Source organism: Taeniopygia guttata, chromosome 1A (genome assembly GCF_048771995.1).
Source record: "Taeniopygia guttata chromosome 1A, bTaeGut7.mat, whole genome shotgun sequence".
Lineage (NCBI taxonomy): Eukaryota > Metazoa > Chordata > Aves > Passeriformes > Estrildidae > Taeniopygia > Taeniopygia guttata.
This window is the reverse complement of record NC_133025.1, coordinates 18,398,361-18,424,343: the sequence shown is the minus strand read 5'-3', so window position 1 is coordinate 18,424,343 and position 25,983 is coordinate 18,398,361. Positions and strand designations below refer to the sequence as shown.

The 25,983-nt window shown below is 36.2% G+C and overlaps 2 long non-coding RNA genes across 3 annotated transcripts in view; one reads left to right on the top strand and one right to left on the bottom strand.

The window, feature by feature from the left end:
• Positions 1-1,356: 1,356 nt before the first annotated feature.
• Positions 1,357-25,957, bottom strand: LOC140681169 (uncharacterized). 2 transcript variants are annotated; one of them, XR_012052402.1, is made up of 5 exons: positions 25,714-25,957; positions 23,080-23,221; positions 7,987-10,229; positions 6,352-6,649; positions 1,357-4,945 (listed from the first exon to the last, which is right to left on the bottom strand). It is a non-coding gene; the product is annotated as an uncharacterized lncRNA (long non-coding RNA). The 2 variants fall into 2 exon arrangements; XR_012052408.1 differs by lacking the exon at positions 6,352-6,649.
• Positions 19,055-25,983, top strand: part of LOC121468086 (uncharacterized) — a 58,653-nt gene continuing 51,724 nt past the window's right edge. The window contains exon 1 of the long non-coding RNA XR_005978044.2: positions 19,055-19,260. This is a non-coding gene — a long non-coding RNA (uncharacterized lncRNA). The remainder of the gene's footprint in view (positions 19,261-25,983) is intronic.

Here is a 25,983-nt window from a genome sequence, read left to right as displayed (position 1 = left end):
GCCTTTGTTTTCATGAAGGAAAACAGATATTACACACAGACACACACACATACACACAGACACAGACACACACTTCATTCCTAGCATGCATTGGTTTTGACTGCATGTCCCAGATTTCCCTTTTTCCATGCCATCCTCACCTTCTCCTGCCTCATGCTTTTGCCTCCTGAACTCCTCTTCCTGCTTGGGAAAATATGGGACAACTCTACCCAAATACCCTTTCTGTCTCAGTGCCTGTTTCCTTTACTACCTGCCCCCAACAAACAAAACTACATAAAATTCCTTTTTAATTTTCCAAACTAGTTTGAGTACTATTTGAGCTGTATTTCTGACTGGGTTTAAACAGTTGACAAGCAGTTATGGTGCTTGTCAAAATGCATAATGCTAGCAATGGAGCAGGTGATTTTAACAATCAATGCAATTTTAGAAAGCAATCTCCTTTGTCCTCTTAATACTGTTACACTTCTTACTTCTGCTGCCTTTACTTAGTAAAAGTTATTGTAGAAACCTAGACAAGAAAGATGTCATCTCTTTCTGACTCTCAGTCAATAAAAACCTTCTCTGTATTATTGGGAAAAAAAAAGGATTGGAGATACATTCTTCCAGCCCTTTCATCTGCATTTGCAGTAGGTCTCTGAATGTCAAGGTCACACATTTATTTTAGACTTTTTAGCTGTTAGCCAAATAGCAGCAGTGGAATTTGATCATTAGGTACTCAAACCCAAGAAAAACGACCATATGGTTACATGTTATTAAATGTTACAAAGAAAGAACAGAAGAAAATAAATCCCTGCATATCTGTTCAGTACTTAGAGAAATTTCATCCAAAAAATTCAATTAGTTCCTTGCACATGCCACATGGAACACATCAGTTTCACTGCTTCAAGTACAATTAGGCAGAGAGACTGCAAAGCATTTAGGAAGGAAAGAGGCCAAGGTTTGGCGTGGCAGCAGCATCCCCACGCTGCTCTGCTCAGGGAGGAGACTCCCAGCTCCTCATCGGAGCTGTGTCTAGACAGTGACAGCGCACCCAGCACTGAGTGAGACATCAAGAGCGGCATCTAATCATGTTTTTGATCTACAAGAAAATTAAAAATATATGAATCCCAGAATCTTAGGTGTGTGAGAGTTTTGTTTTGTTCTTTTTCTGAAGAGAACTGTCACAATAAAAAAGTAATTAATAATGTATTTTGCTGTTAGTGTCTTTATAAAGAATTGATTTTTCTGGTATAAATTTGGATTTTTCTCCAAGATAAGATACTCTTAAAATAATTCACAATACTACCCTAGAGCAAACTGAGATTTATACCAGAAACAACAAATAATATTTTTAAAGGTAAATTGAAACACATGCCATTATTCTTGTTTAAAGCTCTTTATTTAAAACACACCCTGCTCATTTCAGCAATACAAATTATAATTAAATCCAAACATTTTATTTATGTAACAGCAGACTTACTGCAGATAAACAAAAGGAGAATCCAAACAAGACTTTTTTAAAGAAAAATTGCACTGCACCCTCCAAAAAAAACGAAGCAGATTACTTACATTCCCAACATTAGGACTTGGCAGACCTAATACTACATCATCTTTTTTCTAGTACAACAAGTGTTTCAGAGGAATGTGGATGACCTTCCTAACAACCCTAAAACAACAATGCCTTTTAATTTGTTCATGTTAAAGACATATGTGTGATATAAATTTCCTCATCATTACATGTTTTCTCACTTGGCCTCATAATTTGGTGATGTAAACAGTGTCAGATCAGACAGTCTGACCATTACTAAAGGTTTTACTTGAGCCCAGCTTAATTATCCTTCAGCTTAGTGAGAGAAGATATATGGCTATAAACCACAAATGAAACATGTATTTATATTATCTGTTCCTTGATAAGACATTTTAAAAGAGCCTTAGAAAGCTTATTTAATTTTTTTAATGTTAGAAATATCAGTTTTTAATTTCATTTTTCCTGATGAAACTCATTGTCCATGTCCTTGCACTGGCAAGATGTCCATGAAACCTACAAGCTGCCCACAAGTGGAAAAGAAAACTCATGCAGAAGGCAAATTTCTTCTTTGAGAATAAATAGCAATATTATGGTGGCATTTATCAGGCAGGAGTAAAGACAGTATTTTGTTTGCTCTCCACCTGTCTACATTAAGACAAGAATTTATGACTTCTATTAGTAGATATTTTTCTGTAGGTACATACATCAGTAGCTATCATGAAAATAACTAAAAGGGTTTAGAATACTAAAGCCAAATGCTCTTAAAGGTGATTTTCAAGAAAATGTTAAAAATAAGTTTGTCTTTGCTTCTTATTCAATATGTACTAAAATTACATAGGAGGATTCCTTTACTTCCATTTTAACAGGTACAGAACAAGCAAAATAATATAACAAAAATTAAAATAAAATAATTTTAAAAACAGAACAAAAATGCAACGTTATACTACATATGATACATCTACATGTTTTCATCAGAAGAGAAAGTATAAAATGAATTTATTTACTCTTTTATTCCACATTTGGTGCTCACTATATTCTTATTAGTGCATATTCAGGCCTGAAAGAAACACCAGGTAGTGAGGTAGCTCTGTGAGAAAAATAATTCATCCCTCCCTGGTATTTGTGTCTGAAGGGAGAAGGCAACCTTTCTGTAGCTCTGAATAATTTCCCTGGATGTCATGGTTTAACCCTAGCCATCAACCAAGCCCCACACCAAGCTTGCTCACTTCCACCTGGTGAGATGGGGGAGAGAGTCGAAAAAGCAAAAATGACAAAACTCATGGATCAAGACAAAACCAGTTCAATTGGGATTGCAAAAAGCCACACAAATAAAGCAAAATAAGTTATTAATTCACCACTTCCCATGGGCAGGCAGGTGTTCATCCATCTCAAGGAAAGCAGGGCTTCATCACATGTGGCAGCAACTTGGGAAGACAAATCAAATCACATGAAATATTCCCCTCTTCCTTCTTCTTCCCCCAGCTTTATATACTGAGAATGATGCCATATGGTTTGGAATATGCCTTGGGTCATTTGGCATTGGCTGTCCTGGCTGTGTCCCCTCCCAGCTTCTTGTGCTTTCCCAGCCTCCTTGCTGGTGGGACAATGTGAGAAGCAGAAAAGTCTTTGACTCCATGTAAGCACTCCTAAGCAGTAGCTAAAACATCTCTTTTTCCAGCACAAATCCAAAACATAGCCCCATAACTAGCTTCTGTTGAGAAAATTAACTCTATCTCAGCCAGAACCAGCCCACAGAGTAACTAGGGACTGTGCAGGAAGAGAAAATTGTAATTAAAAATGTAAGAGATGCATGAATTAACATTACCCTTACAGATAAATCATCTAGGAAATATTTGTGTGTATAGTACTCAAAGATAAAATATTCTGCAATTGTCATCAAGCTTACATTTCTTCAAATGTGGAAAAGAGCACCTGTTTAACTCTCAGACAAATGTATAAAGAAATTGTTTACCCAGACTTTATATGTTTTTGCTCCTGTATCCAAAATAGCTTACATAAACTTGTTTGTACTTGAATTTAATACCCAGTCTTAAAAACTGTAATAATATTTCTGTCAGATACAAAGATTAAAGTATATAAAAATATATGTGCAAATGCTACTTTAAGCAAAACCTTTATCAAAAAGAGAACCTGAGGTTTCTGACCTGATATAGGTCAGAAAAGATAAAGCAGAAAAATTGTCAGAGTAGCAATTTTGTATTTGGGCATTAGAGAATTGCAGAATTATGCTACTTTTGGGTTTTTTCCATTTGCATGGACACCTTGGATTAAAAAAAGAAAACCAAAATTTCTAAAAATCTTTATTTTGGATATTTAATTTAATTTTATTTAACTTGCGATAAAATAAAATTCTCATAATGAGAGGATTGTCATTATCTCTAAAACCAGAACTTAGTCTATTAGTCACATTTAGGTTCTGTCCAAGCCACTGATTTTCCCTTCAACTAACATTGTCCATGGCTATATAATACTGCTTTTCTGCCTTTTCCTTATATATAGCAACAAAAGATTTAATTGCATCTATTTCTCCAAAATGTGATTGGTAACTCTAAATATAGTCTGTTACTTGGTCAAGATTTGCTTAAAACAGCAGAAATTGTACATAACGGGACTTATTTCTATGACAGAAATCAGTACTTTGAAAAACTTGTGTCACTGTCTTAGACATCACGAAAACTGTATACTTTATAAATCACCCATGGTCTCAAAAAGCAAAAATATTTGTAAATAAAATGCCAATTTTTTTCTTTATTTCTCCCTAATAATCACAGAAGGAAGTAAGCATGTTTGTTTCCTTTCTGGGGGAGCAGAGTAATATTTCTTCTGTATGTTCTGTATTTCCTATATTTATTACTATTTCTATCCATTCACTTCTGGCTATACTATAAAATATTTTTTCTTCTTGTGTTAAGGATCATGACAGGGATCTTTAATTAATACCAAGCTGCACTTGAAGACAAAACCAGGGACACGTGATGTGAAACTCTGCATTCCTTGCGGTATTGGGTGTCCAGTAGAAATTTAAATTCATGGAAGCAGGCTGTAATGTTGAAGCAGAAGAAACTGTTTATGTGGGCTCTGGACCTTCTTACTTTTGAAAAGCTCTGTATGTTCTTTACCGAAAAATGGATATTCTCTCTTAGAAAGAATGAAGAACAGAGTTTTCAAGGCCAAGATCCTTGTTGCCACTACATAATGACAGATATTTCATGTGAATTCCCAGTTCTACAGCTCAGGAGGAAATTAAGCAGCTTTGACGCTTATATATCAAGAGCACAGAAAACCCATGTAAACAAATACTCAGAGTAGAATGAACAGAAAATATTTTCAATGGTGATAGAGAGATGCTTGGTGACTAAGTACCATGCAGCTGCTCACTCATACCTGCCCCCTTCTGTCTCAGTGGGATGGGGAGAACTGGGAAAAAAAAAGGTAAAAGACATGGGTTAAGATAATAATTTGTTAATTGAAATAGTTTAATAATCTACATAATTATTACTTAATAATATATTATCACTATATCAATAATTATTAATAATATTATAATATATTGTAATTAATAATAAATAAAAATAATAGCAAATAAAAGGGACACAGCAAAACTAGAGAGGACCAAAACCAAGAGAAACAAGTGATAGCCAATACATTTGCTTACTACCTGACTGATACCCAGCCTGGCTTGAGCAACTATTGGCCCCTCCTGGCCAACTCCCCCCAGTTGAAATACTGGGTATGAGTTGAATACACACTTTGACCAGTTTAGGCCAGCTGTCCCAGCTGTGTTCCTCTCCCAGATCTTGTGCAGCTCCTCACTGGCAGAGCATAGGACACTGAAAAGTCCTTGACTTAGGGTCAGCACTACTCAGCAACAGCCAAAACATCAATATTAGTGTGTTATCATTATTCTCATACCAAATCCAAAGCACAACAGTGTACCAGCCACTAGGAACAAAATTAACTCTATCCCAGCCAAAAGAAGAACTATTCACATGGTATGTTTCTGTCTTGTGAATTTAGCCCACTGTAAAGGGAACTTTGTTGATTTGCTGGTGTCAAAACATACACATAGCTTTTGAGAAGACAATGAAATGTGTTTTGCTGGCAGAGACATTCACAGCATCATCAATTCTGTGAGTGTTTTCTGTATCCTGCAAATACTGAGTCAGGAAAATGTCACTTCAGCTTTGTTTACATCCTTTTATGCTCATTTTAAAAAGATTAAAATAAAGGTATCAAGCTTTCTAAAATGGCAAATTTGAAAAAAAAAAGACAAACTTAAGCTAAAATGTTTGCTGAAACATGTTTATTATTTCTATTCATTTCTATACCTTAATTTTTGATACTTGATTATACAGATCAATCTATGACAAAAGACTTTAACATGTGACTCGTACAAATAACAAAAAATATAGAAATTTTGAATATTGATATTCACAAAAGAATTATTATTAATTACTTTTGGACTATTTTTCAAGTAATTAAGAAAAAAAATTAAAAATTCTCAATTCTCTTATGAATATTCTGAAAAAGAAAAATAATCACTCCCAAATTTTATTTTTTCCCAGAGTCATCAAATCAATTAGGTTGGAAAAGACCTCTGAGATCATCAAGTCCTACCTATGACCTAACACCACCATGACAACAAACCATGGCACTGAGTGCCATATCCAGTCTTCCCTTAAATACCACTGGAGACAGTGACTTTACAGCCGCCTAGTTTATAATATCTAATCAACCTTTTTGGGAAAAATTTCTTCCTGATGTGCAACCTAAACCTCCCCTGGCAGCTTGAGGCTGTGCCTTCTCGTCCTGTCACTTGGTACCTGGTGGAGGAGGCTGGGCCTCACCCGGCTATTCCCTCCTTTCAGGCACTTGTAGAGTTGTGATAAAGTCTCCCCCAAGCCTCCTCTTCTCCAGGCTGAAGACCCTCAGCTCCCTCAGCCACTCCTCACAGGACACAGGACACGTGCTTTGTTCCACTTCAGTCACAGATCAAAAGATTACTTTCCAGTTGACATCTCTGACTGAGCACAACAACTGCTGCTGAGATTTACTCAGGTGTGGTAGATGAAAATCAGCTGTGTTAGGATCAGTCAAATGAAACAGACACTGCACTGCTACCTAGAGAGTAGATAGAAGGGTAGACATTGTCTCTTTAGATAGAACCCTACCAAAAATGTTTGTCAAATAATAACAACAAAAACTTAAAAATAATTTATACATTAAATATTTTAACATTTGCTACAGAAAGAAGCAGAATATTCAATGTGTGTTGGAAAAAGATCTTGAATTCTGTTGAACCCTTAATTTGTGCAACTAATTGATGTTCTGTGAGTGCTATTCATTATCACAGAGAATACAGCTCTATGTTAAAAATGAAATGCAATTGTAAGAGGTTTCCTTTTCCTTCATTTAGAAAAGCTTTCCAGTCTGTGCAACTTCTCCTCTTGCAATATTGAATACTTTAAGTATAACATGTGGTGGATCTTCTTTGATGTAGTTATTTAAAAGAAAAACCCAAACCAATAACTATAGGGTCATATGCAAAGACCTCCCCAAACAAAATGTGGGACCTTATATGTGTGTTAATGCAGGTTTGTTTGAACTGGACAGAGATCTCTTGATACACTCTAAACTCTAAGTGCACTAAAGCAGAGTTGCATTTCCTGCTGTGATCTCTCTGCATCTACTCTTGCCTGACATACCACTACCCATACTGCCAGCCTGTATAAAACCTGAAGTATTGCAAATTCTGTTCTACCTTTAAAGTGATTATTTTTTACAGAAAGTTTGAAATTATCTTTTTTATTATGTGACCATGAAAATAAAAAGTTTACTGTATTAACATTAAGACCTGTGAGGCACATTCAGAATATGACTTTGCCTAACTTATCCAAGTTTTATATTCTGTGGTATATGCAGTCAATGTAGTTTCTGTTCCTAAGGATGCATGTGCAGGTATGTGTGAGAGAATGTGCCTCTAATTTTTGAAAGGAGAGGAATCCATTTCCTTAAAACAGATTAAAGCAAAAAAGCCCACATTAACGTGTTAATAAAAGCCCAAAAGATGCAAGGGTAAGTGTCAGCTGTCTGCCACCCTATGCTTTTTGGGAGGCCATTTTTAGACACCTATAACAAACTTTTTCATAGAGTTATTCAAGCAAGAATTTATTGCTTCAGTCTCAGCAGTGTATTTTACACAAACTTTTCACATATCTATCCATCAGACCGCAAAGTTTTCTGTCAAGCAATGGTCCCTTTGCTCCCTTTTGCTTTTCTCTCTGGAACTGCCTGCCAAGGAAGGATTAGCATCCAGAGCTAAAGGAGACAGTGGCATTACCACTTCCTTCTTAGGATGCCACTGAAAAGGAAGAGTGAACTAGCAGCTTTCAAAATCCTTCCTTGGCTACTGACCATCCCAAACTCCTTTGCTCCATCCCGTTTCCACATGATCTTACCCATTTTCAAGGTCATGACGACTTCTTTGAATTTAGCTCCTTCTTCTGCAGTTACGTTCAGTTTTCCCCTGCTCTTCCCCCATCTCCCTTTCGTGAGCAGGCTTTCTGCCTCTCCATGTCCACAGCTTGGGATCCTGCCAAGACAACTGAGACAGCAAGTCTGGAAATAGCCTATACAGCCTTGCTTTGCTAGACTGGAAACTTTTAAAAAATACTCTGGAAATACTTATACAATGGATTGGCAGCTGATTAACAGAAAAACACACCCAGGAGCCAAAATGAATTTTGAGTACTGCAGAAGGATGCCAGCTTAACAGCCCTGCAACTCAAAGCTATCCACAGGACAGGTACAGGAAAGGGATCAACTCCACCAGCTTCTGCCACCATCTCTGGGGAAATCTGATGACTGTGATAAGAAACAGGCAATGTGCCTGGATGTGATTTTTCACTGTAGTAAGACCTGAGGGTTAAAGAGTAAAGGAAACAGTCTCACAAGCATTATATATGTCTCTTTAGGCTTTTTCTTTCCCTGAAGTTCATGGCAGAAGTTTGGATCTCATTAGCATTTAGAGTAGGTCAGACTCATACCGCCTCTCTGATGTTTTTAATTGCTCAGCAGAACATTTTTTCATCCAAAGAGTAACGTCATGTGACAAAAATTTTCAAATCCATCTAACTTCAGGTAAGCTGTCTGTTAAATAATACTCTACTGAGATCAAAAGAATGAACCCTGGATAGCAAACATATCTATGGCAAAAAAAAGTGCATCATGCCATGAAGATATTTTCTGCTTAGTTACTTTAACACACACAATGGGAGTTAAGTCCAATGTTATTATTAATATGTCACAAACTTTGGCACTTTTTTGTTGTTTCTTGTGAGCGCCTTTACTTTCAGCATTGAAAACAGAATATTACAAGCATTTTAATATCACCAGCAATGTGTTATCAACCATTATTGTATTTTGTGCTCCCCTGTATCCTCTAGTGTATGTTTTGTTTACTAAATTACAGTGATTCTAAGTGTGTATACTTTTGTAATAGCAGTAGGAATAATTGCTCTGATTTATATTATTTCAGCTCTGCAGTTTTCTCTTAGTATTTTGAAGCAAAAATCCATTTGAAGCACTGATCAACAAAATCTCTCGTTTCTGTGTTAGTTTTGAAAATACTGTTTTTTACTGAACTGAATGTTCATAGTTTTAAAAGTATATTAATAGAAAACTAAGTTAAAACACACTGAAGTTTTGTTGCCTACATGTACCACATTCTTGGAGCTTTTGAAGGACCCAAAGCCTCAACCAGGTATTTAACATAATTACTTGAAGTTTTCAATCAGACTTTTTTTAGCAGAAGACTGGTTTCAATAAAAGCTGTTCCTGTAAAACACTGACTAGCTTCAGCTAACTTTATTTTTAACAACCGACCTCTGAAAAGTAAAGCATTCTCTTTTTCAGGCAAAAATATAAAAACATTGACCCAAAGTAAACTGGGGTAAGTTACTGCATTAGATAAAAAATATGTTGCACCTTATTCCCTGGTCTGACTTGGGGTTGTCTTCCAAAGGATAACTAGGCCATTTTCATATTAAGGTCTTTGTATTTAATTTCTGCTTTCAACTTTGGGAAACTTATCATCACTTCCCATGAAAGCTGCCTAAAACTGGTCAGAATACACTCTTATTTCTGTGGGAAATATTTTATATTTTCTTACTCCAAAACCAAATAGTCTATCAGATAAAAGTCAAAACCTCATTGACACAGATAGTGTAGCAAGTTGTTGATAGTATTTTTCAATGAAAATATAATTAGATCTTACTTTTCCTTACATGAAAAAATTATATGTTTGTCATTCCTTTTCATTTTTTTCTTCCCTCCCTGTAGATTTTAATGTTCCAAGTTATATGTTATTTTGCAGAAAAATTGCTGTGGATAATGTCTGACACTCTCACTGGCCTTGGGATGGTTGGTGCAACAACTTTTGCTCTAATTATTGGAGGCAAAATTGTACTTTCTACATTTATAACAAAATAAAACCACTTTTAAGATCACTTTCCTTGTTTTCCTCTCTCCTCTGTGATTTTATGATCACAGGATAAGTCAGGTTGGATGGGACTACAGGAGGTCTCCAGTCCAAGTTTCTTCTCAAAGCAGGTTCATCTTGAGGTCAAACATAGATGTTTATCGTTTTATCCAGTTGCGTCTTCAACATCTCCAAGGCTGAACTTCTCCAACATTTTTCCTCCTGGGAAAAAAATTTACATCTGCTCTGAACATGTCTTGCTTCAATCTATGTTCATGTCTTCTGCCTTCCTGCCATGCCCCAGTATGCCTCACACCATGTTCCTCCTGACCTGCTGTTAGGAGCTGGGGTCTGCTCTTTAGTCTGCCCAAAGCCATCTCTTTTCCTCTATGGACAAACCCAGCTTCCTCAGCCTCTCTTCACAGGACAAATGCTGCAGCACCCCAACATCTTCACAGCCTTGTGCTGAATGGTTCAATTCCTCAATAACTGTTTTGTATAGGGGGACCCAAAGATGGACATGATACTCTAGAGAATGCTGAATAGAAGGATAATCCCTTTTCTCAGTGTACTGTCTCTGCTTCTGTTAAGATAGCCTGGGAGGTTTTTCTCTGCCAAGTCACTGCTTTTTCATACTCATCTCGCTTCCCACCAGGACCCCCAGGACTTGCCTTCCCAGAGACTGGGACTTGCATTTATCCTTGTTGAACTTCTTGTATTACTTAATAGTCCTTTCCACAAATTCATATTCTTCTTCTTTCTCTTAAAAGACTTATTAAAAAATTTCACTCATTGTTAGCTTGTACTATGATTCCTAAATAATGAGTACCTGCCAACACAGGACAGATGAGACACTTGGGGTTCCAGGCTGGAGCAAGCTGGATGGTATGGATGGAATGCATGTGGCTGCTGTAAGATGGTCATGTGAAAATGCGCTTCAGCCAAGGGTAAATGTCCTTTTTTTGGACCAGAGGTATAATATGTTCAGGAACTGTTACAGCCTTTAACAGATGCTTAATATAGCTGAGTTTGACCTGCCAAGAGGTAACCCAATGATATGTCTGTAACTTAAAAATGTCCATTATGGATGTCCTCATCTTTGCCTTTCTTGCTTTTTTATTCAATGCCTTTTTTATTTCATGGATTCATTATATTCTTGCAGGGCTTAATGGTATGATTGGCTGCAGCTGAAAGCCATGTCTATGACCAGTGTTGTAAATTCTGACAGGAGACAGCCTTTTCTGGAGTTCCATGTCAGTAAATCACTGGATCTAACATAGGCAGTGCCTACAATTGGTATGAGCAGTACTTTCTCCTTGCAGAAGGTTTTCCCACAACCAAAATTGTGTTCTATGTGATCCTCTCCAGCAGGCACAACACTAATTCACATAATTTCTCAAAGCATATTGACACGCATATTGAGTCAATCTTCAGCTACTCCATAATCCAGCTGAACTGTTCTGTGCAAAGGAAGCTACTGAGAATACCTGGAGTGTGGTTATGGTCCTGATTACGACTACCATCTGAAGTATTACTATATTCATTCAAGATGTGAATATCTGAATTTAGGGTTCCTGAAACAGCTTTTCCAGGTATGACCTTTGATACTGAACTCCCCTAAGCTCATATTCCCTTCTCTGTCTGAGTCTCTGCGCAGCCAAAATCCCGAGAGGCACAGTATGAGAAAGAACATTCACCCAGGGGCTGTCTAGCTCTTCTCTGGTGTCCAGGATATTCAGATGAGACAAAAGGTGTGAAGGGCCTAATATCCATGCTTTTGACCATTTCTGTCCAATGTTGAATAAATGTCAGGTAGCTTGACTTTCCTTCTTTTAGCTGAACCTAAACCTCTCTTTTACTTATTTTTCTTGCAGTCCTCTCTCCACTGTAATGAATGGATTATAAGATTGTTCTGGAGATTGGTGGCTGGGTAGTCCCTGGAAAAGGAGAGGTAGAACTATTCATACTGAAAGGAACTTGGAATACAAGTCTGATTCTTAAGGTCTTTTTACTGCTACACTATTAAAATGCTGCAAAGAAAAAGGAACACTAAGTTCTCCCATGAAAAAAAAATCGAACACTTCAACACAGAAAATATCTAGATAATATATTGATGCTTCAAATTTGAAGGCACTTCCTTGTCTTATGGTAGAGGGCACAGCAAAATTCACTTTAGGAGTATAGATCATTCCATAAGGAATATGAATGTAAGATCTATATCCAGATATCTGTGCTTTTCAGGCTTGGGTAACACAGAGAGCTAATATTTTAAAATTTAATTTGGAAAATATGTATTTTCCTGTCTTTAAACTTCTATTGTGCTTTTTCTCCTTTTAAAGGACAAGAAAGTAAATTTTTGTAAATTTCTGGAAATAATAGAATAAGCCTTTGCTTTTACTAAGACTTAATTAGATAAAACAATATTAACCTTACTATGAAGCTTTATAAAAATTTTCATCTTCAAACAGCTTTCCTGTTCAGATATATGAAAGTGCATCTAAACCAATAAAGCCTGATTCAGGAAATGATGGGCTCATTTGCATCCTGCCCAGAACATCAATCAATAGATTTCATTTTGTTTAAAGGCCAGGGGCCAAATTAGAGTTTAAAAAGTCCTTGTAAAACCTTTGGGTAATTTTGAGATTGAATCTAATGAAAGATTAATGAATACAGGCATCCATTTCTAGCCCATCTATTTACATATGACTTCTACCTTAAGTCCTGCTGAGTGGCAATCAAAGTGAATCAGTCTGTTTCTGCAGATAGTGCTGACTAGCTAAGAATAGCTCCTGCCACCATAGCAATCTCTTCTTTTCTATGCCTTTATCAAAAGTCTAGAAAGCCAGATATAAGAAGGAACAGCACTACACTCTGTGTTTATCACTCCTAAAAAAATTTACCAGAATTTCCTCTCTAAGTATTGGAATCATAGTAAATACTAGGTCTTGTAAATATCACTACATAATGGCTCCTACAAACTACAGACATGGAGAAAAATTTCCACTGGTGAATGAGAGCACCAGTCTTTGAGTCATAAATTCGTATTTACAAAAAAACTGCAGATATATTTGGTTACATCACTAGATTGACTAATCTGAAGTGTTTGAGTCTATGTAATAAATACATCTAATTAATTTCACTTTTCAATATTATTTGATCTGCAGAAAGAATACATTTTCACTACTGCTATTTTATTTACTTTCATGAAACACTTGATTTGCTTTCTTTGTAAGGGAGACTAAATATTCCCAGTCTGAAATTTTCTTATAAGAATAGTAGTTGAAGTTTTTGTTTAGTCTTTTTTCCATATGAAATGGATTATTTTGATTTTATGTCCCACAAAAAAAAAAAATTTCTTCATCAAAGTAGTCTTTTTTCTTTAAAGTCTTTTTTCATCAAAGTTGCAAGATGTTTCTCCTACTACTTAACTAAACTTAAATTTCATGAGAACCCATTCCTAAATTTCCTCTGAATTATTGTTTTACTGTGGAAATGTTACTTTGAGATTCAGAAATAATGAGAACCCTTTATTTTCTAGCCTATTTTCTAAAATAGTGATGTAATATTTTAACAGGATGAAAATAATTTTTAAAGTAACATTTCATACAGATGCTCCTTTTCCTTGTACTTTCTGAATTTAAACTTTATATACAAAATCAAAAAATATTCAGAGCACACTGTATTTCTCTCCCTTTCTCCAGATAATTAGATCATGTATGTTTGCTTTGTCCTCATCTTCACTGCATATCTTAGTGTATCTGAACTATTTTCAGTTATTCCCTCTCTTTCAAGTCAGCTTCCAGTCACTTTTACCATCTGTGAATCACCACTCTAGGGACTGGGGGCTCCTGCTAGCTTTGCAATGACAAGTCCTTTTATTGTTAATAGGCGCTAATCAGAGAAGTCACTGATATTGAAAAAGTGATTTTACAGAATTCTGTTCATTCTACTGGAAATGAATTCTTTTAATAGACTTAGGGATTAAATCTAAAGAGAATAAAAATTTCTCCCAGGTATTTTCTTGAATGTGATTAAAGATCTTGAAACAATCAATAGAAAGCTTTACTCATGTTGTATATACAGAAATGAAAAGGAATATTCTGTTGCATCTGAGTAGAAAAGGAAGAAGATTGAACTTGATTTCAATTTTATTCTAATTGAAGAATGGGCAACCAAAAACTTGTTTTTCCTTTGCTGTCAATGTTAATAGCTTGATTTTTAATATCAGTTCTAGAAAATTTAAGGTGTTTTATACAAGGCTCATGAAAAAGTACACTTTAATTGAGACATCATATACAGATGGAGGAAAGCTACGACAGCAATGTACCTAAAAATACCAAAGACTAGTAAAAAAGCAGAACCATATTCAAATTAATATCCTGATCCAACTGGAATTTTAGAGTCAAGAGCATGAGAGAAGTGACCACCACAAAAGTAGTCTGCATTAAGAACTGCCACTGGCTCAAGGAGCTCTCCTCAGAGTTTCCCTCTCAAGGCTGCACAGAGGAGTCAGGTCCCCAGGCAAGGAGGACCTCACATCCTGAGAGGGCTCTGGGCATAGTAGGGCAAGATTGCACACAGGAGTTCACACGCAGTGACTGAAGAGGTGAAGCAGCCATCAGGCAGATTTTTAATGAGATGATCAGGAGACCATCTGGAGACCATTTCATGGATGATCAAGAGTCCAGAACCAGAACAGGTCATTGGGAGCTGCAGCAATGAGATGCATCACTCTGTGACTATCCTCAAGGGGCCAAAAACCTATGGATTGATCCTGGCACTACAAAATTCTGTGTAGTACTGACTTGTGCAGCAAACAGGCAGCCAAGTCTCATTGGTTTCCATGGAAAAACACCTCACTTCCTTTGTGAAGAAACTGTATTAAACAGATATGAAAGAATACAAATATAACACAACATCCTTTGATGAAAATGGAGAAACTCGCAGTACAATCTTCCTTCTGATAGCTCATTGCAGCTACTCATATTTTCTAAGGGTAGATGTGGTTTCTCAGTGTGATTATGTAAAATTCCTAGAGCACTTTGTCATGACATGTAGATATTTATATCAATAAGTTACATACTTGAATTGTCTGAGGGAGTGACAAGGTCTAAAAAAGCATATTGTATGAGGAAGTTTTGAAACCTGTGTCATCCTGACATCCAAATTAGGATTGTTAAAGCACTAACCTGTTTTACTCCAAAGCTCAAAGAGACAAATTCATGTGTGAATTTGTGTGTGAAACAAAAGACATACAAATGCTCCCCCCAAAAATACACAGGTCCCCCACATGTATAAATGAAGGGTGCCCAAAATATTGTTCACAAGAAAAGTTCTGCTTCCCTGTGATCACAATTGTTTTCTCTGTGTAAGCAATTAAAAGCAATAGCATGATCAATACCTCAAGCTCTTGAGACTTAGTCATCTAGCAGAGATGACACAACACAATCAAAAATGGTAGGCATTTGACAAGATGATGTGCTGGAGCCTTGTCTGCTCTTTACAACTACAGATTATCTAAAAGAAGATATAATTCCACCACTGTCTTCTTGCAGTTCTCGTTGTCTTTTAAAACTCGGACACTGCTCTGCTAGGATTACCTCCCTCATATATGGGACCTGTTCACTTTATCCAGGAAATGAAGACTGGTAAAGAAATACATAGACTTTTAGTGACAGAGAATTTTTGTAATTAATTTTGAATAAGAGCAGAAATATTTTAAATCCAAATTGTCGTGAAAAGTGAGCAACAAACTAAATCAAAAGCTTTTCATGTCCTTTTACCCTTTTCTTTCAGATATTACCATTTACCTCCAGATACTACATCATTTACCTCCAGATAAGACATTTTTCACCTAAGTGATTCCAATAACTGAAATAAATAAGGTTTACGAAGATGGTATTCTGTGAACCATGTAAATTAACTTATCCAAACTCATAGCTCCACAATGTAGCTATAAATATCTGACCTTGTTCTCCCACAGAATTTTTTTTAATCTGTAGAGAAAAATATATTATTCTTGTACGTTATTCAACTCATGTCAGAGTGGGCAACCAAAATAAATCAAATTAATTAGACTCTAAATTGTCATTTTTATCAATGATATAAAGGGATGTTAGAGAGACTATCTCAGATATAGAAAGCTACAAAGTAGATATTTAAAGTTAGGTGAAATGAATTTCATTGCATCAGAAAATGAATCTTATAAAAAGTGGCTGTTTAAGAGCTAGTCTTTAGAAGAGGTTGTGACACCCAATATTTTACTATCTGATTTAATTTGATGAACCAATTATAACTTTACAGACTTATGCAGTTCCTCTTTCAATTGTCAGTTCTAAAAAGCTTTTGTATTATAATTTATTTGCTAATCCAATAAAAATTATTGCACTTTGATCCCTGTCCTCTTCTCCTCTCCTCCTCTGTAACTGAAAAGCCTCTGCTCTTCATTTCTGTTGGTCCTGCTGATTATATTGGCTTTTATGTTGCAGAGTTCTGAAGTTTCTACATCGACATATGTGAAAAGTCATAAAAATTTAAGGCATCAAGGTAGGAAAAACCTTTCCTTCTAGATTTCTTAGCAATTTTAAAAATGCTGCTAACTTTACAATCTTTAGTTTAAAAACAGAGGAGGTTTTTTAGAAAGTTATTAAATTATATGCCCTATTATCTTGGTTTCAGCTCAAAACAGTAGGATGGGGCACGGTCAATACCACTTTATATCATTGCTGAGGTAGGGAAATAAGGACTTTCCCTTCTAGTGGGAGAAACAGTGGCATGGTGGAGAAGAGCTGCTCAGTGTCTGCCTCTGTTTTCCATATAAATCTTTTCTTTGTCTTATACCTTTTGCTATTATTATTGTTGCAGTTACAGTTAGTTTTCTTATCTCAGCCTGTGATTTGCAGCTTTTGTGCCTCCGATTCTCAACTCCATCCTCAGAGCAGGAAGAGGGAGGGCAGGTGGGGGAAACGAGCTCGTGAGCAGCATCTGGTTTGGGAGAGTCTCAGTGGGGACACTGAATTGGGAAGTTCTAATCCGAAACCATGGCAACGGTGCACTCAGCAATGTGAATGTCGTTTCAATTCAACCAACTAAAAGATACATTCTTACAAATGAGTTAGTTAAAATGAATTGTGGCTCTAATTTAAGGTGATTCTGTTCCTCTCTAGCTTTGTCTCTGTATTGACAGAATAGTTGCTATTGGAGCTGTAATATCTCTGCAAAAGGGTCAGCAATACCTTCTTTCACCCATGGAACAGCTATGCTTGACCCAGAGCAGCTCTTATCTCTATAGGTCTGGCAGTTTTACATGGAAATAAATGTGTGGCTGGAGTGGAGAGTGATGGACAGGGTCTTTTTAAGTCAGTTTTCATACTGAAGACAAAATGTAGTTTGATGGTGTTAAGCTATTGCCTAGGGTCTCCCTGCAGTCAGTAAATGGAAATGTCCTCAGATGATAAATAATTTCAACTGGTTTTGGCACTCACAATAGTATGAGATGAGAAGGGCATCATCCAAAGATAGCTGTCTTTATTACTTAGCAGGAAGTTAGACAACCTGCTACATGTTGTAGTTTTGAAAAGCTGAATTTGAGAGAGATAGTCTTATTATAAATCTTTAAGGATTAATTTGGGTGTGCAGATTTAAATACCCATGTGAACACATAAAAAAGTAAAGGTACAATAAGAGTTCATCTGGTTGAGAAAGGAATTTAGTAGTGCCTGGTGAGTTATACACATACCGCCAGAAACTAGCATAACAATTATTTATGTATTTATGTATTTATGTTTTTTTTCTTAGGAAAATGAAAATAGGTAACTGTGCTAAGAATTAGTAGATGACCACTGAAGACTTTTGGAAGACAGTTGATATTTTTAACTCTTTAATTGAACAATAAATTACCCTTGTGGTACCTATACCAAGACCAGGGCTGGACTTTTCCGATTTTTCAGAGGAAAATACAACACCTGCACAGGGAGGTAGTCTGTGAGAGAAAGTCACGCAGTCAGCTTTGCTGGCTTCTGGCCTGGGTACCAAGGCAGGAGAAACCTGTGCCCTGTTCCCAGTAATGCATGCAAAGATTAATACTCTGAACTCCACTGAAAGAATCTGCCATGGTCATCCTACTGGTTGACCTAGTACATCTCTACATGTCAATGTCCCTTGTGAGCTTTCAGCTCTTCATTTACTGCCCCTCCAAATGTGTTACTGTAGATTTGAAAATATTTTGTGTGTGTTTATCCTAATAACTAAAAACAGCTACCCTGGACTCCCTAGAGGAGGCCAGTGATATAACAGCTTTACTTAGGCACACAGCTTTCACAGGAAGGGGTAAACACTGTACATTTCTAAGGGTTCTGAATTTGCTGCCCCAGCATGAACTTCTGGAATCAGCAGTTCTGTTCCAGACAGCCAGAACTGCAGCTGGGGATATGTTTGTAACATCAGTTCCACTGCTTTAGCTTTCTCAAAACCATGTTCCCACTGATTTCATGAAATGGTAATTCCTAGTATGGCTTATGAAAACTTAGTTTCAGTTTCTCTCCCAAATATTTCATCTTTTGTGGGAGATATTCTCAGGGACAGTTTTACTACTCTACCTTCAGAGATAGAAAATCGGATTGGTTTAATGTGTATTAATATCACTGCATGACTCCTTTGAAAATATCCTCAATTATTTTAGAGACTGAACTCTCTCACCAAGCAAGCACATAAAACTAGATTTTCCACCTGATGGAAACAGGAATATATTTTTTATTTTGCTGCCTCAAAAATGTCAAGCTTCCACCACCAACATGTATCCATAAACAGTGACTGACTAAATATAGAGTCTGGAAACATTTGGGATATTTCTGTGTTTGTCACAGTACATGGGACCATGTCTGCATGGATATACATCACAGTGACTCTAGGTGAATTCAGTAAAGGTTCAGACTAGAAACCTCACCTCTGATGGGAGTTTAGAACCTGCAGAACCAACCTGGAAACTCTTTTAATATCAGCAAAATCAGAGTCCAAGGCTTTCATAAAAATCTTACACTTTTGAGTGAAAAAGTTTTAGAAAAATGAAATCCACATCTAAAGGCATAAAAAATAACACAGCGGCAATTTCCCTCCAGCTTTAAGACAACACATGTTTACTGTTTAGTTTGTGGCACCCATGGATATTTCCATGGTGAGTGACACACTTGGCTCCAGCAGCCTGGATGTGAGGCAGCTCAGTCTGAACTCCTGCAGTTTTTAGCAGATCCTAAAGGTAAGTCATTGCCTATTTTGGACTCTCAGGAGCTTATTGAGCAGAGTGTCAGGCAGAGACCAGAGGTCTCTGGCCAGGCCTTGATTGCACAAATAAATTCAGAGGTTTTTTTTCCATTACAGAAGAGGTTTAGCATTCCATCAATTTTTTTAAGATGCAATTTTGCAAGTCCATTAGTGCCTCACAAAAAAAAAATCTCCATATTTTTTTTCATTGCAATTATTTGTTCCTTATCCATGAAAGTCACTACAGTTGAAAGGAAAAAACATACCATGAAATAGTTTTATTTTCCAGGTCCTATTAATTTTAACCTATGGTAGTCTCACATTTATCTAACTCTGTTTCAGTGAACACAGATATTTATTGCCCCTTGAAGAAAATACTGACCTCTGGTTTGCCTTGGTCAATAGTTTATCTTACAGAGAATTTAAAGATCTCACAAAAAGTAGATGTCTGATTATTATTTACATGTGCACAACTCATAGAAATGCATATTCATTAAAGTGATAAGTTCTCTCTTATTCAATAAACTATATTTGTAATAGAGTAATTTTTTACTAATTCAAGTGTTTACCCATGTTAGTTTTATCAAATACCTGATGGTCTGCACTTACAGCTTGAGTGATTAAGGTTTGATCTCACTTGAAAAAATTTGCAAGAACACTCATGAATGTTGACAGTTGCAATATTCTGATTTACAACAAAGGAAATCAGTTTAATCTCCTTTCTGACCAGCCATAATGTCAGATATGTTTTCTCTTATTGACATCCAAAAAGTATTCTTGGTCCTAGATAATTAATCATGAATTTCCAAAATTTGATTTTAATACTCAGATATTTGCAACTTACTATAGCAACTGTTAAATCTGATGGATGAATAAATAAGGTCTTGCACCTGTGTGCAGGAGTGGCTATACAGCCTTCTGTGAGTGACTATGGATCTTAACTGTATATGAGCAGCAACTGTTTCTTCTCATTTTTTCTTTGCCTTATAGTTTGGATGGGTTCAGATCAGCAATAAAAAATGTTAGTTACACGTTGAGCAACTAATTGCTATGGGCAATCTATTAGCCCATTACTGTAAATTCAAAACTCTTATATTAGGACTTGAAATATATTTAAGTAATCAATGTCATTAAAATACTGAAATTGTCTATATCATATTTTCAGAAGATTGTTACTATTTCAACTTTTCATTGAGAAACATGAGTGACTTCCCTAGAGAGACTTCAAAGATTAAAAGAAATTTTCTAAATGTAAACCCCATGATAATAACTTCTAAGTGGTAGTGCTGACTGCTGCGAGCTATGAGTCTGCATATGGATACTTGAAATTACATCCTACATCAAAGAAGCTTACACGATGCATAATGGCATTTAATGTTGGAAGGTGATCTCCTTTAGAGCCTTAGAGCTGCTGTAAAGGCACAAAAGCTCAAAGAAATTCACACATTTCAGGGAGACTAAAATGTAGAGTGATTTCTTAATGTAGAACATAAATAGCAGAGTCACATTAGCTGTTTTCTGCAGAAGTGAAACTTTTCACTTTCTTTCTTGTAAATACTGGTTTTCCAAACTTGCTGAAAGGGAAAGTTAGTATTTGTACATTCGTCTTGTGAAACTGAGAAGTACAGCCATCAGGAGTCACAATTTCTTATTTTACTTTTGAAATACACTCATATATTTCAAAATCAGAGCCTACCTGAAGAAATTTAGGTTGAAGACTTATTCCACAGGCAACAGCTGAATTTTATTCATGGACTTGATCTGACTGTTTTTATTTAGACAGCCTGTCCCATTTGTCCCATCTGAAGCAGGGCAGATTGTTTTAAATAAAAGTAATGGATAATAAATGGAGTTAAAATCTTCTGAGCAAAGTTCTGCCCTCAGAGAATTATTAGGTTAGTTCTCCTGAGGAATAAGGCTAAAGAAAAAAGGAAATTTGTCTGTTCCTCACAGAAACACTATTAAGATCACAATCACAGGCTCTTCTTATGCAAGAGATGAGCTTGACTAAATCTTCTGCTCTTCATTAACCTCAAACATAAAAAGGAAGCATGAAGAAATTGAAACTAGGTCAGTATATCAGGCACAAGGATAAAAGAACAAAAATTAGAAAAATCAAGCTGTGAAGTGTGGTGCAATCAGAAAAGACCACAAGGAGGAAAAAGAAAACATCTGTAAATACATTACTAGCGTGTGGAAAATCTAGTGGAGAGCTGAGTCAGTAGTAAGGGGGATGAAACTGTAGTCACAGATGTCACCAGAAGGGCAAGAACGATTTGTGTTGCTCCTTTTCGTTGAGGCTCTAGCTGCAGTAAATTGCTAATGTGCAGCAGTGGTTTAATGATACTGAGGGCTCATAACACTGTAGTCAGATGAGCGTGGCAGGAGCAGCGTAAAACAATCCCTCTGCTTGTCAGTCCCTTCCTGTGTTCCAGGTCACTGTCCTTGCAGCAGGAACAGCAGAACAGGAAAAAAGCAGCTTCAGCTGCTTCAGTTAATGGTTTGACATCTTAATGCAAATGAATCTCTACATCTACTTCACTGAAATGGTTGGGGTATGAAGGTAGAGTAAATACTGGAGTAGCCCTGAGTTCTTACATCTCAGTATTTAAAATTCTTTTGAAGAGACTGCAAATAGCCCTTTACACCATCTTAGATAAACAAGTTGTCTTCTGTTCTCTTTGAGAGCTCAGACAAAGACATGAGAGCTCAAATTACTAGAAAGGGTAAATATAATGCCTAGTTTAATAAATAGGAAAGCAAGTAGAGGAAAGGAAGGAGTAGAGGAAAAGAGAGAGACAGAGGAGATAGAACAAGAGAAAGACAGAAACAGAGAATTACAGACCAAACAGCTCAAGTTCCTGGAAAAACACCAGGACAAATAATCAAACTGTCTGCAAGCACCTTGAAGATAACAAATTAGATGAACAATAGCCAACAGGGATTTGTCAAGTACAGATTGTGTCAAATCAATCCAATTTTCTTCCATGAGAAAGTAACATATTTTGTAGAGAGAAGGTAAGCAGAAGCTGTAATATATCTTGACTCTAATGTAGCTTCTGATTCTCATGCAGCATTGTCATTAACAAGTTAGGGAAGTCAGGTCTGGAGGCAAATCCTATAGACTGGTGCCAAAAATCTAACAGGAAAATGCACATATTGAACTGAGATCTTTGGAAGGGTCTCCCTCATCTTGAAATGTTTGCTAACTCCAATTCTACATGCACTAATACAAAGTAGAACTATTAACTGCCAAATAATACTCGTGGAACAGGTGATGTAGTGCTGATTCCTTAAGGAAAGACCCAGGCAGGCGGATCAAAAGCTGAACACAATTTAGCAAGCGTGCTATTGTGAAAAACTCGGGTTTCACACTGGGATTTAAAAGCAGGAGTAGAGGCTGCAAAGCATTAATTAGTCTTTCCACTGTGATTAGCCCTGGCTAGATGTAGTTGGATTAATATAGCTGGTCGGAAGTAGTTGAGGTGCATTTGTGGCAAGTTCAGAGATGAGCAGCAGGGTTCACTAGAAGGTATAGCCTGCCAGGGAACACTGGAGGAAACAGGGTTGCTCAAAAAGGCTCAGGGGTATGTGATAATAATCCTCAAATATCAAAAGTTGTTGAAAAGTAAAAATAAATAATTTTTTCTTTTTGCCCGGTGTTGAGAAAATTTTAGGTGATGGGTTTAATACAGACCCTGGGAAGAAACTCAGTCTCAGGGACAGCTAACTGCTCTAGTAGATTGTGAGGGAAGATGCACAATCACCCTTATTTGTAAGAATGTCAGCAGTGACGTAGTTTACTAGGTCCTACCTTGGACTAGATGACCTCTGAATGTCCTTTCCACATCTCTTTCCTCATGAGGACAGTACATCTGAAGTGGGGCTGAGAGCCAAAACAAATCAGGGGGAAGCTGAACAAGAGATGTAGAGAGGTTTCTCTATGTTAGAAGTTTCTGTAAAAAAACAGAATGGAAAAATCATATTATGGGCTGGGATAAATATGGGCAGTGTGCACTGCCAGTGACAGGGAATTACAAAAGTTTGAGTAAATTTTCTTATTATATAAAAAATAATATAAATATTATATATATATATATGTGTATATATATATATATATATATAAATATGTGTATATATATATATATATATATAAACGAAGTATCTCTATAGACTTATTAAAAATAATCTTAAGGCCATCCATTTTAGTTCTATATTGCTATATGTTGATAAATTAGAAAAAATCTTTATGTAATGCATTTTTAAATATTGATATATATTCAATACATTTTAGATATATATTTTTTTAGTTTAGTTTTTATAACAAGGGTTCTACCAGTCAAAAACATGAAGAGACAGCTAGGAAAACCTTTTTTCTCAGGCATGTGATTGTAAGACTCTCTGAATTTAGTAGTAATTGATGTAAAATATAGGAAGAACAATCTATAAAATAAGGTTTGTGCATTTTGTTTAGCACCATTTTTAATTTTGAATATTGCCTTTTTGGTCTTAAAGAAATAATAATGGTTTTTTTTGTCAAAAGTAAGGTTTTAAGCCTTTATACCAATTTTTTTAAAAAAGCAAGTGAAGTGTCTGGATATAGGTGATTGTACTGTCCAGTGTTTAGACACTTTAGTAGAATCTATTTCTGAACAGCATTAATTCCTTAGATTTTTAATGATCTGAGCCAAGATACTGCTATCTCCATAATGTCTGCACCTTACACACTAAGACATTAACTTCAGATGTAAAACTCTGCTAAAAAGGCTGTCCAAAGCTATCTTTTGATAATTTTTATTGCTGGTTTAAGAAGCACCTCAGTCTTCAAGGTTATAGTACTTTCTATATGTATCAGTTCAATACTGTGACAGAGCTAAAATAATTTCCTCTTGCTGACATTCCTATCAGCAGTACATTTTAACAACTGGTTTATTTAAGATAACAGAAATTTCACTGCACTTTTGCTTACAGTGAATATATCTTGTGATCTGCTGTATCCTTGCCTACCCAGAAAATTGAACTGCAACCAGTAAATATCAAATTATATTCTGCAATTTTTATTTTTCCTTACTTGTCCTTTTTTTAATGTAAACTTTTAAGAGAAATCCGAGGGTGGACGTGCTGCACGGCTCTGGCGGATATTTGACATAGGTGTTGCATTTAAACTTCCTAATCTCTCCACTGAAAGTAAATTTATAGGTGACACTCCTTTAGGTTTTCCCATTTCCCAGAAGCTAACCTCCACATTTCATATTCAGATCCAACCTGTATATTGAAATGCTGGAAAGATGCACATTGCTTTAACATCAGTGACTACCAGGCCATGCAGATTCAGTACACTGAGTATTTGGGTTGTTGTTTTGGTGGGAAAAGCTGAAAATACAACCTCTTTACAAGGTCACTCAGGTGCAGTGTTTTGGGAATGAGAACAGATACCAAACGAAGCATTTTAACACGTTATACAATATTGACCAGAGTCCTAATGTTTTGTAGTAGACTATATTCTGCCATGGACACTTGAAAGGTGTAATTTTCCTGCTTGACAGTAATGCTGACTCACTGGGTTGGTGTAAACAAGACATTTGAGCTTCTTTGAACTCAGTTTTTTTATCTGTAAGACAAAGGTTGTGGTGTCTTGTAACAGAAATTGAGAGGATTAGAGTAATGAAGGCTCCATCAGCAGAAATGGTGTTAGTATTAATTATCCAACTGACATTATGTATGAACATTGAGTATGTATGATCATCTGTTTTCTAGGACAAACTGCCACGCTTCTTTTTGGTTTCTCTTCTTACAAGACTGCACCATTATAGTCTATGAAAGCAAGCATTTAAAGATACTGGTATCAAGCCAGGAGCACCTGACTGAGCTCTAAAATATTAGAGTTGACAAAGCTACAAACTGATGTTGAAAGACTTCAAACACATAAACTATAGAATAAATTGTTGTCTGTTCTTGTGATGCTTTCTGCCATTATATTTTTTTGCTCCCCTTACAAAATAAACCCCTTCATTCCTACATTTATTTCTCTCCAGGGAAAGCAATGAGGCTTGGAGTGAAAAATACATTACATCTAGTGTAAGGCATTCCAATACAAGATTGCAAACACAATGGCCATACTACAATTCTGATTTAGTATATCAGTCCAGCATCTCAGACTTCATCCTGAATTTCTGACAGATAGATATTTTTGCTGCATCAAATATTCTCCATTTTTAAGTATAAATGACATATTGCGTCTTTTGCCTGATGTAATTGCAAGGCTGGCACATGCCAGCCTTATTTTAGTCTATTCCTATACTAGGCAGTGATGTAGTAACATAAATATGGTAATCAGATGGATCTAATAGATATTTAGCCATGTCACACCAGAGAAAGGTGGTCAGGTGTGGTCAGGAAAGATTACAGAGACATATTAAAATCAAATAAAAAGGGATCAGTTTCTTACCACATGCATTCTGCCAGTTTATAAGTCACTGAAGAAAAAGGTCACTTCCAAGTTTTATGCCATTTAGTCACCTATTCAGGATCTCATTTTATCTCTGTTGAGATCAAGTGAATTGAACATTTTGCCTCTGCAGTGTTCTTTTATTTCTGTTTAGTCACATGCATTTCTAATATGTTGAAAATATGGCCAGAACAGAAGTCACTGCAGCCTGGAAAGCCCTTGCTCAGTCACTTACCCATACTAAGGGACAACCCAATTTGACCTGAAAGT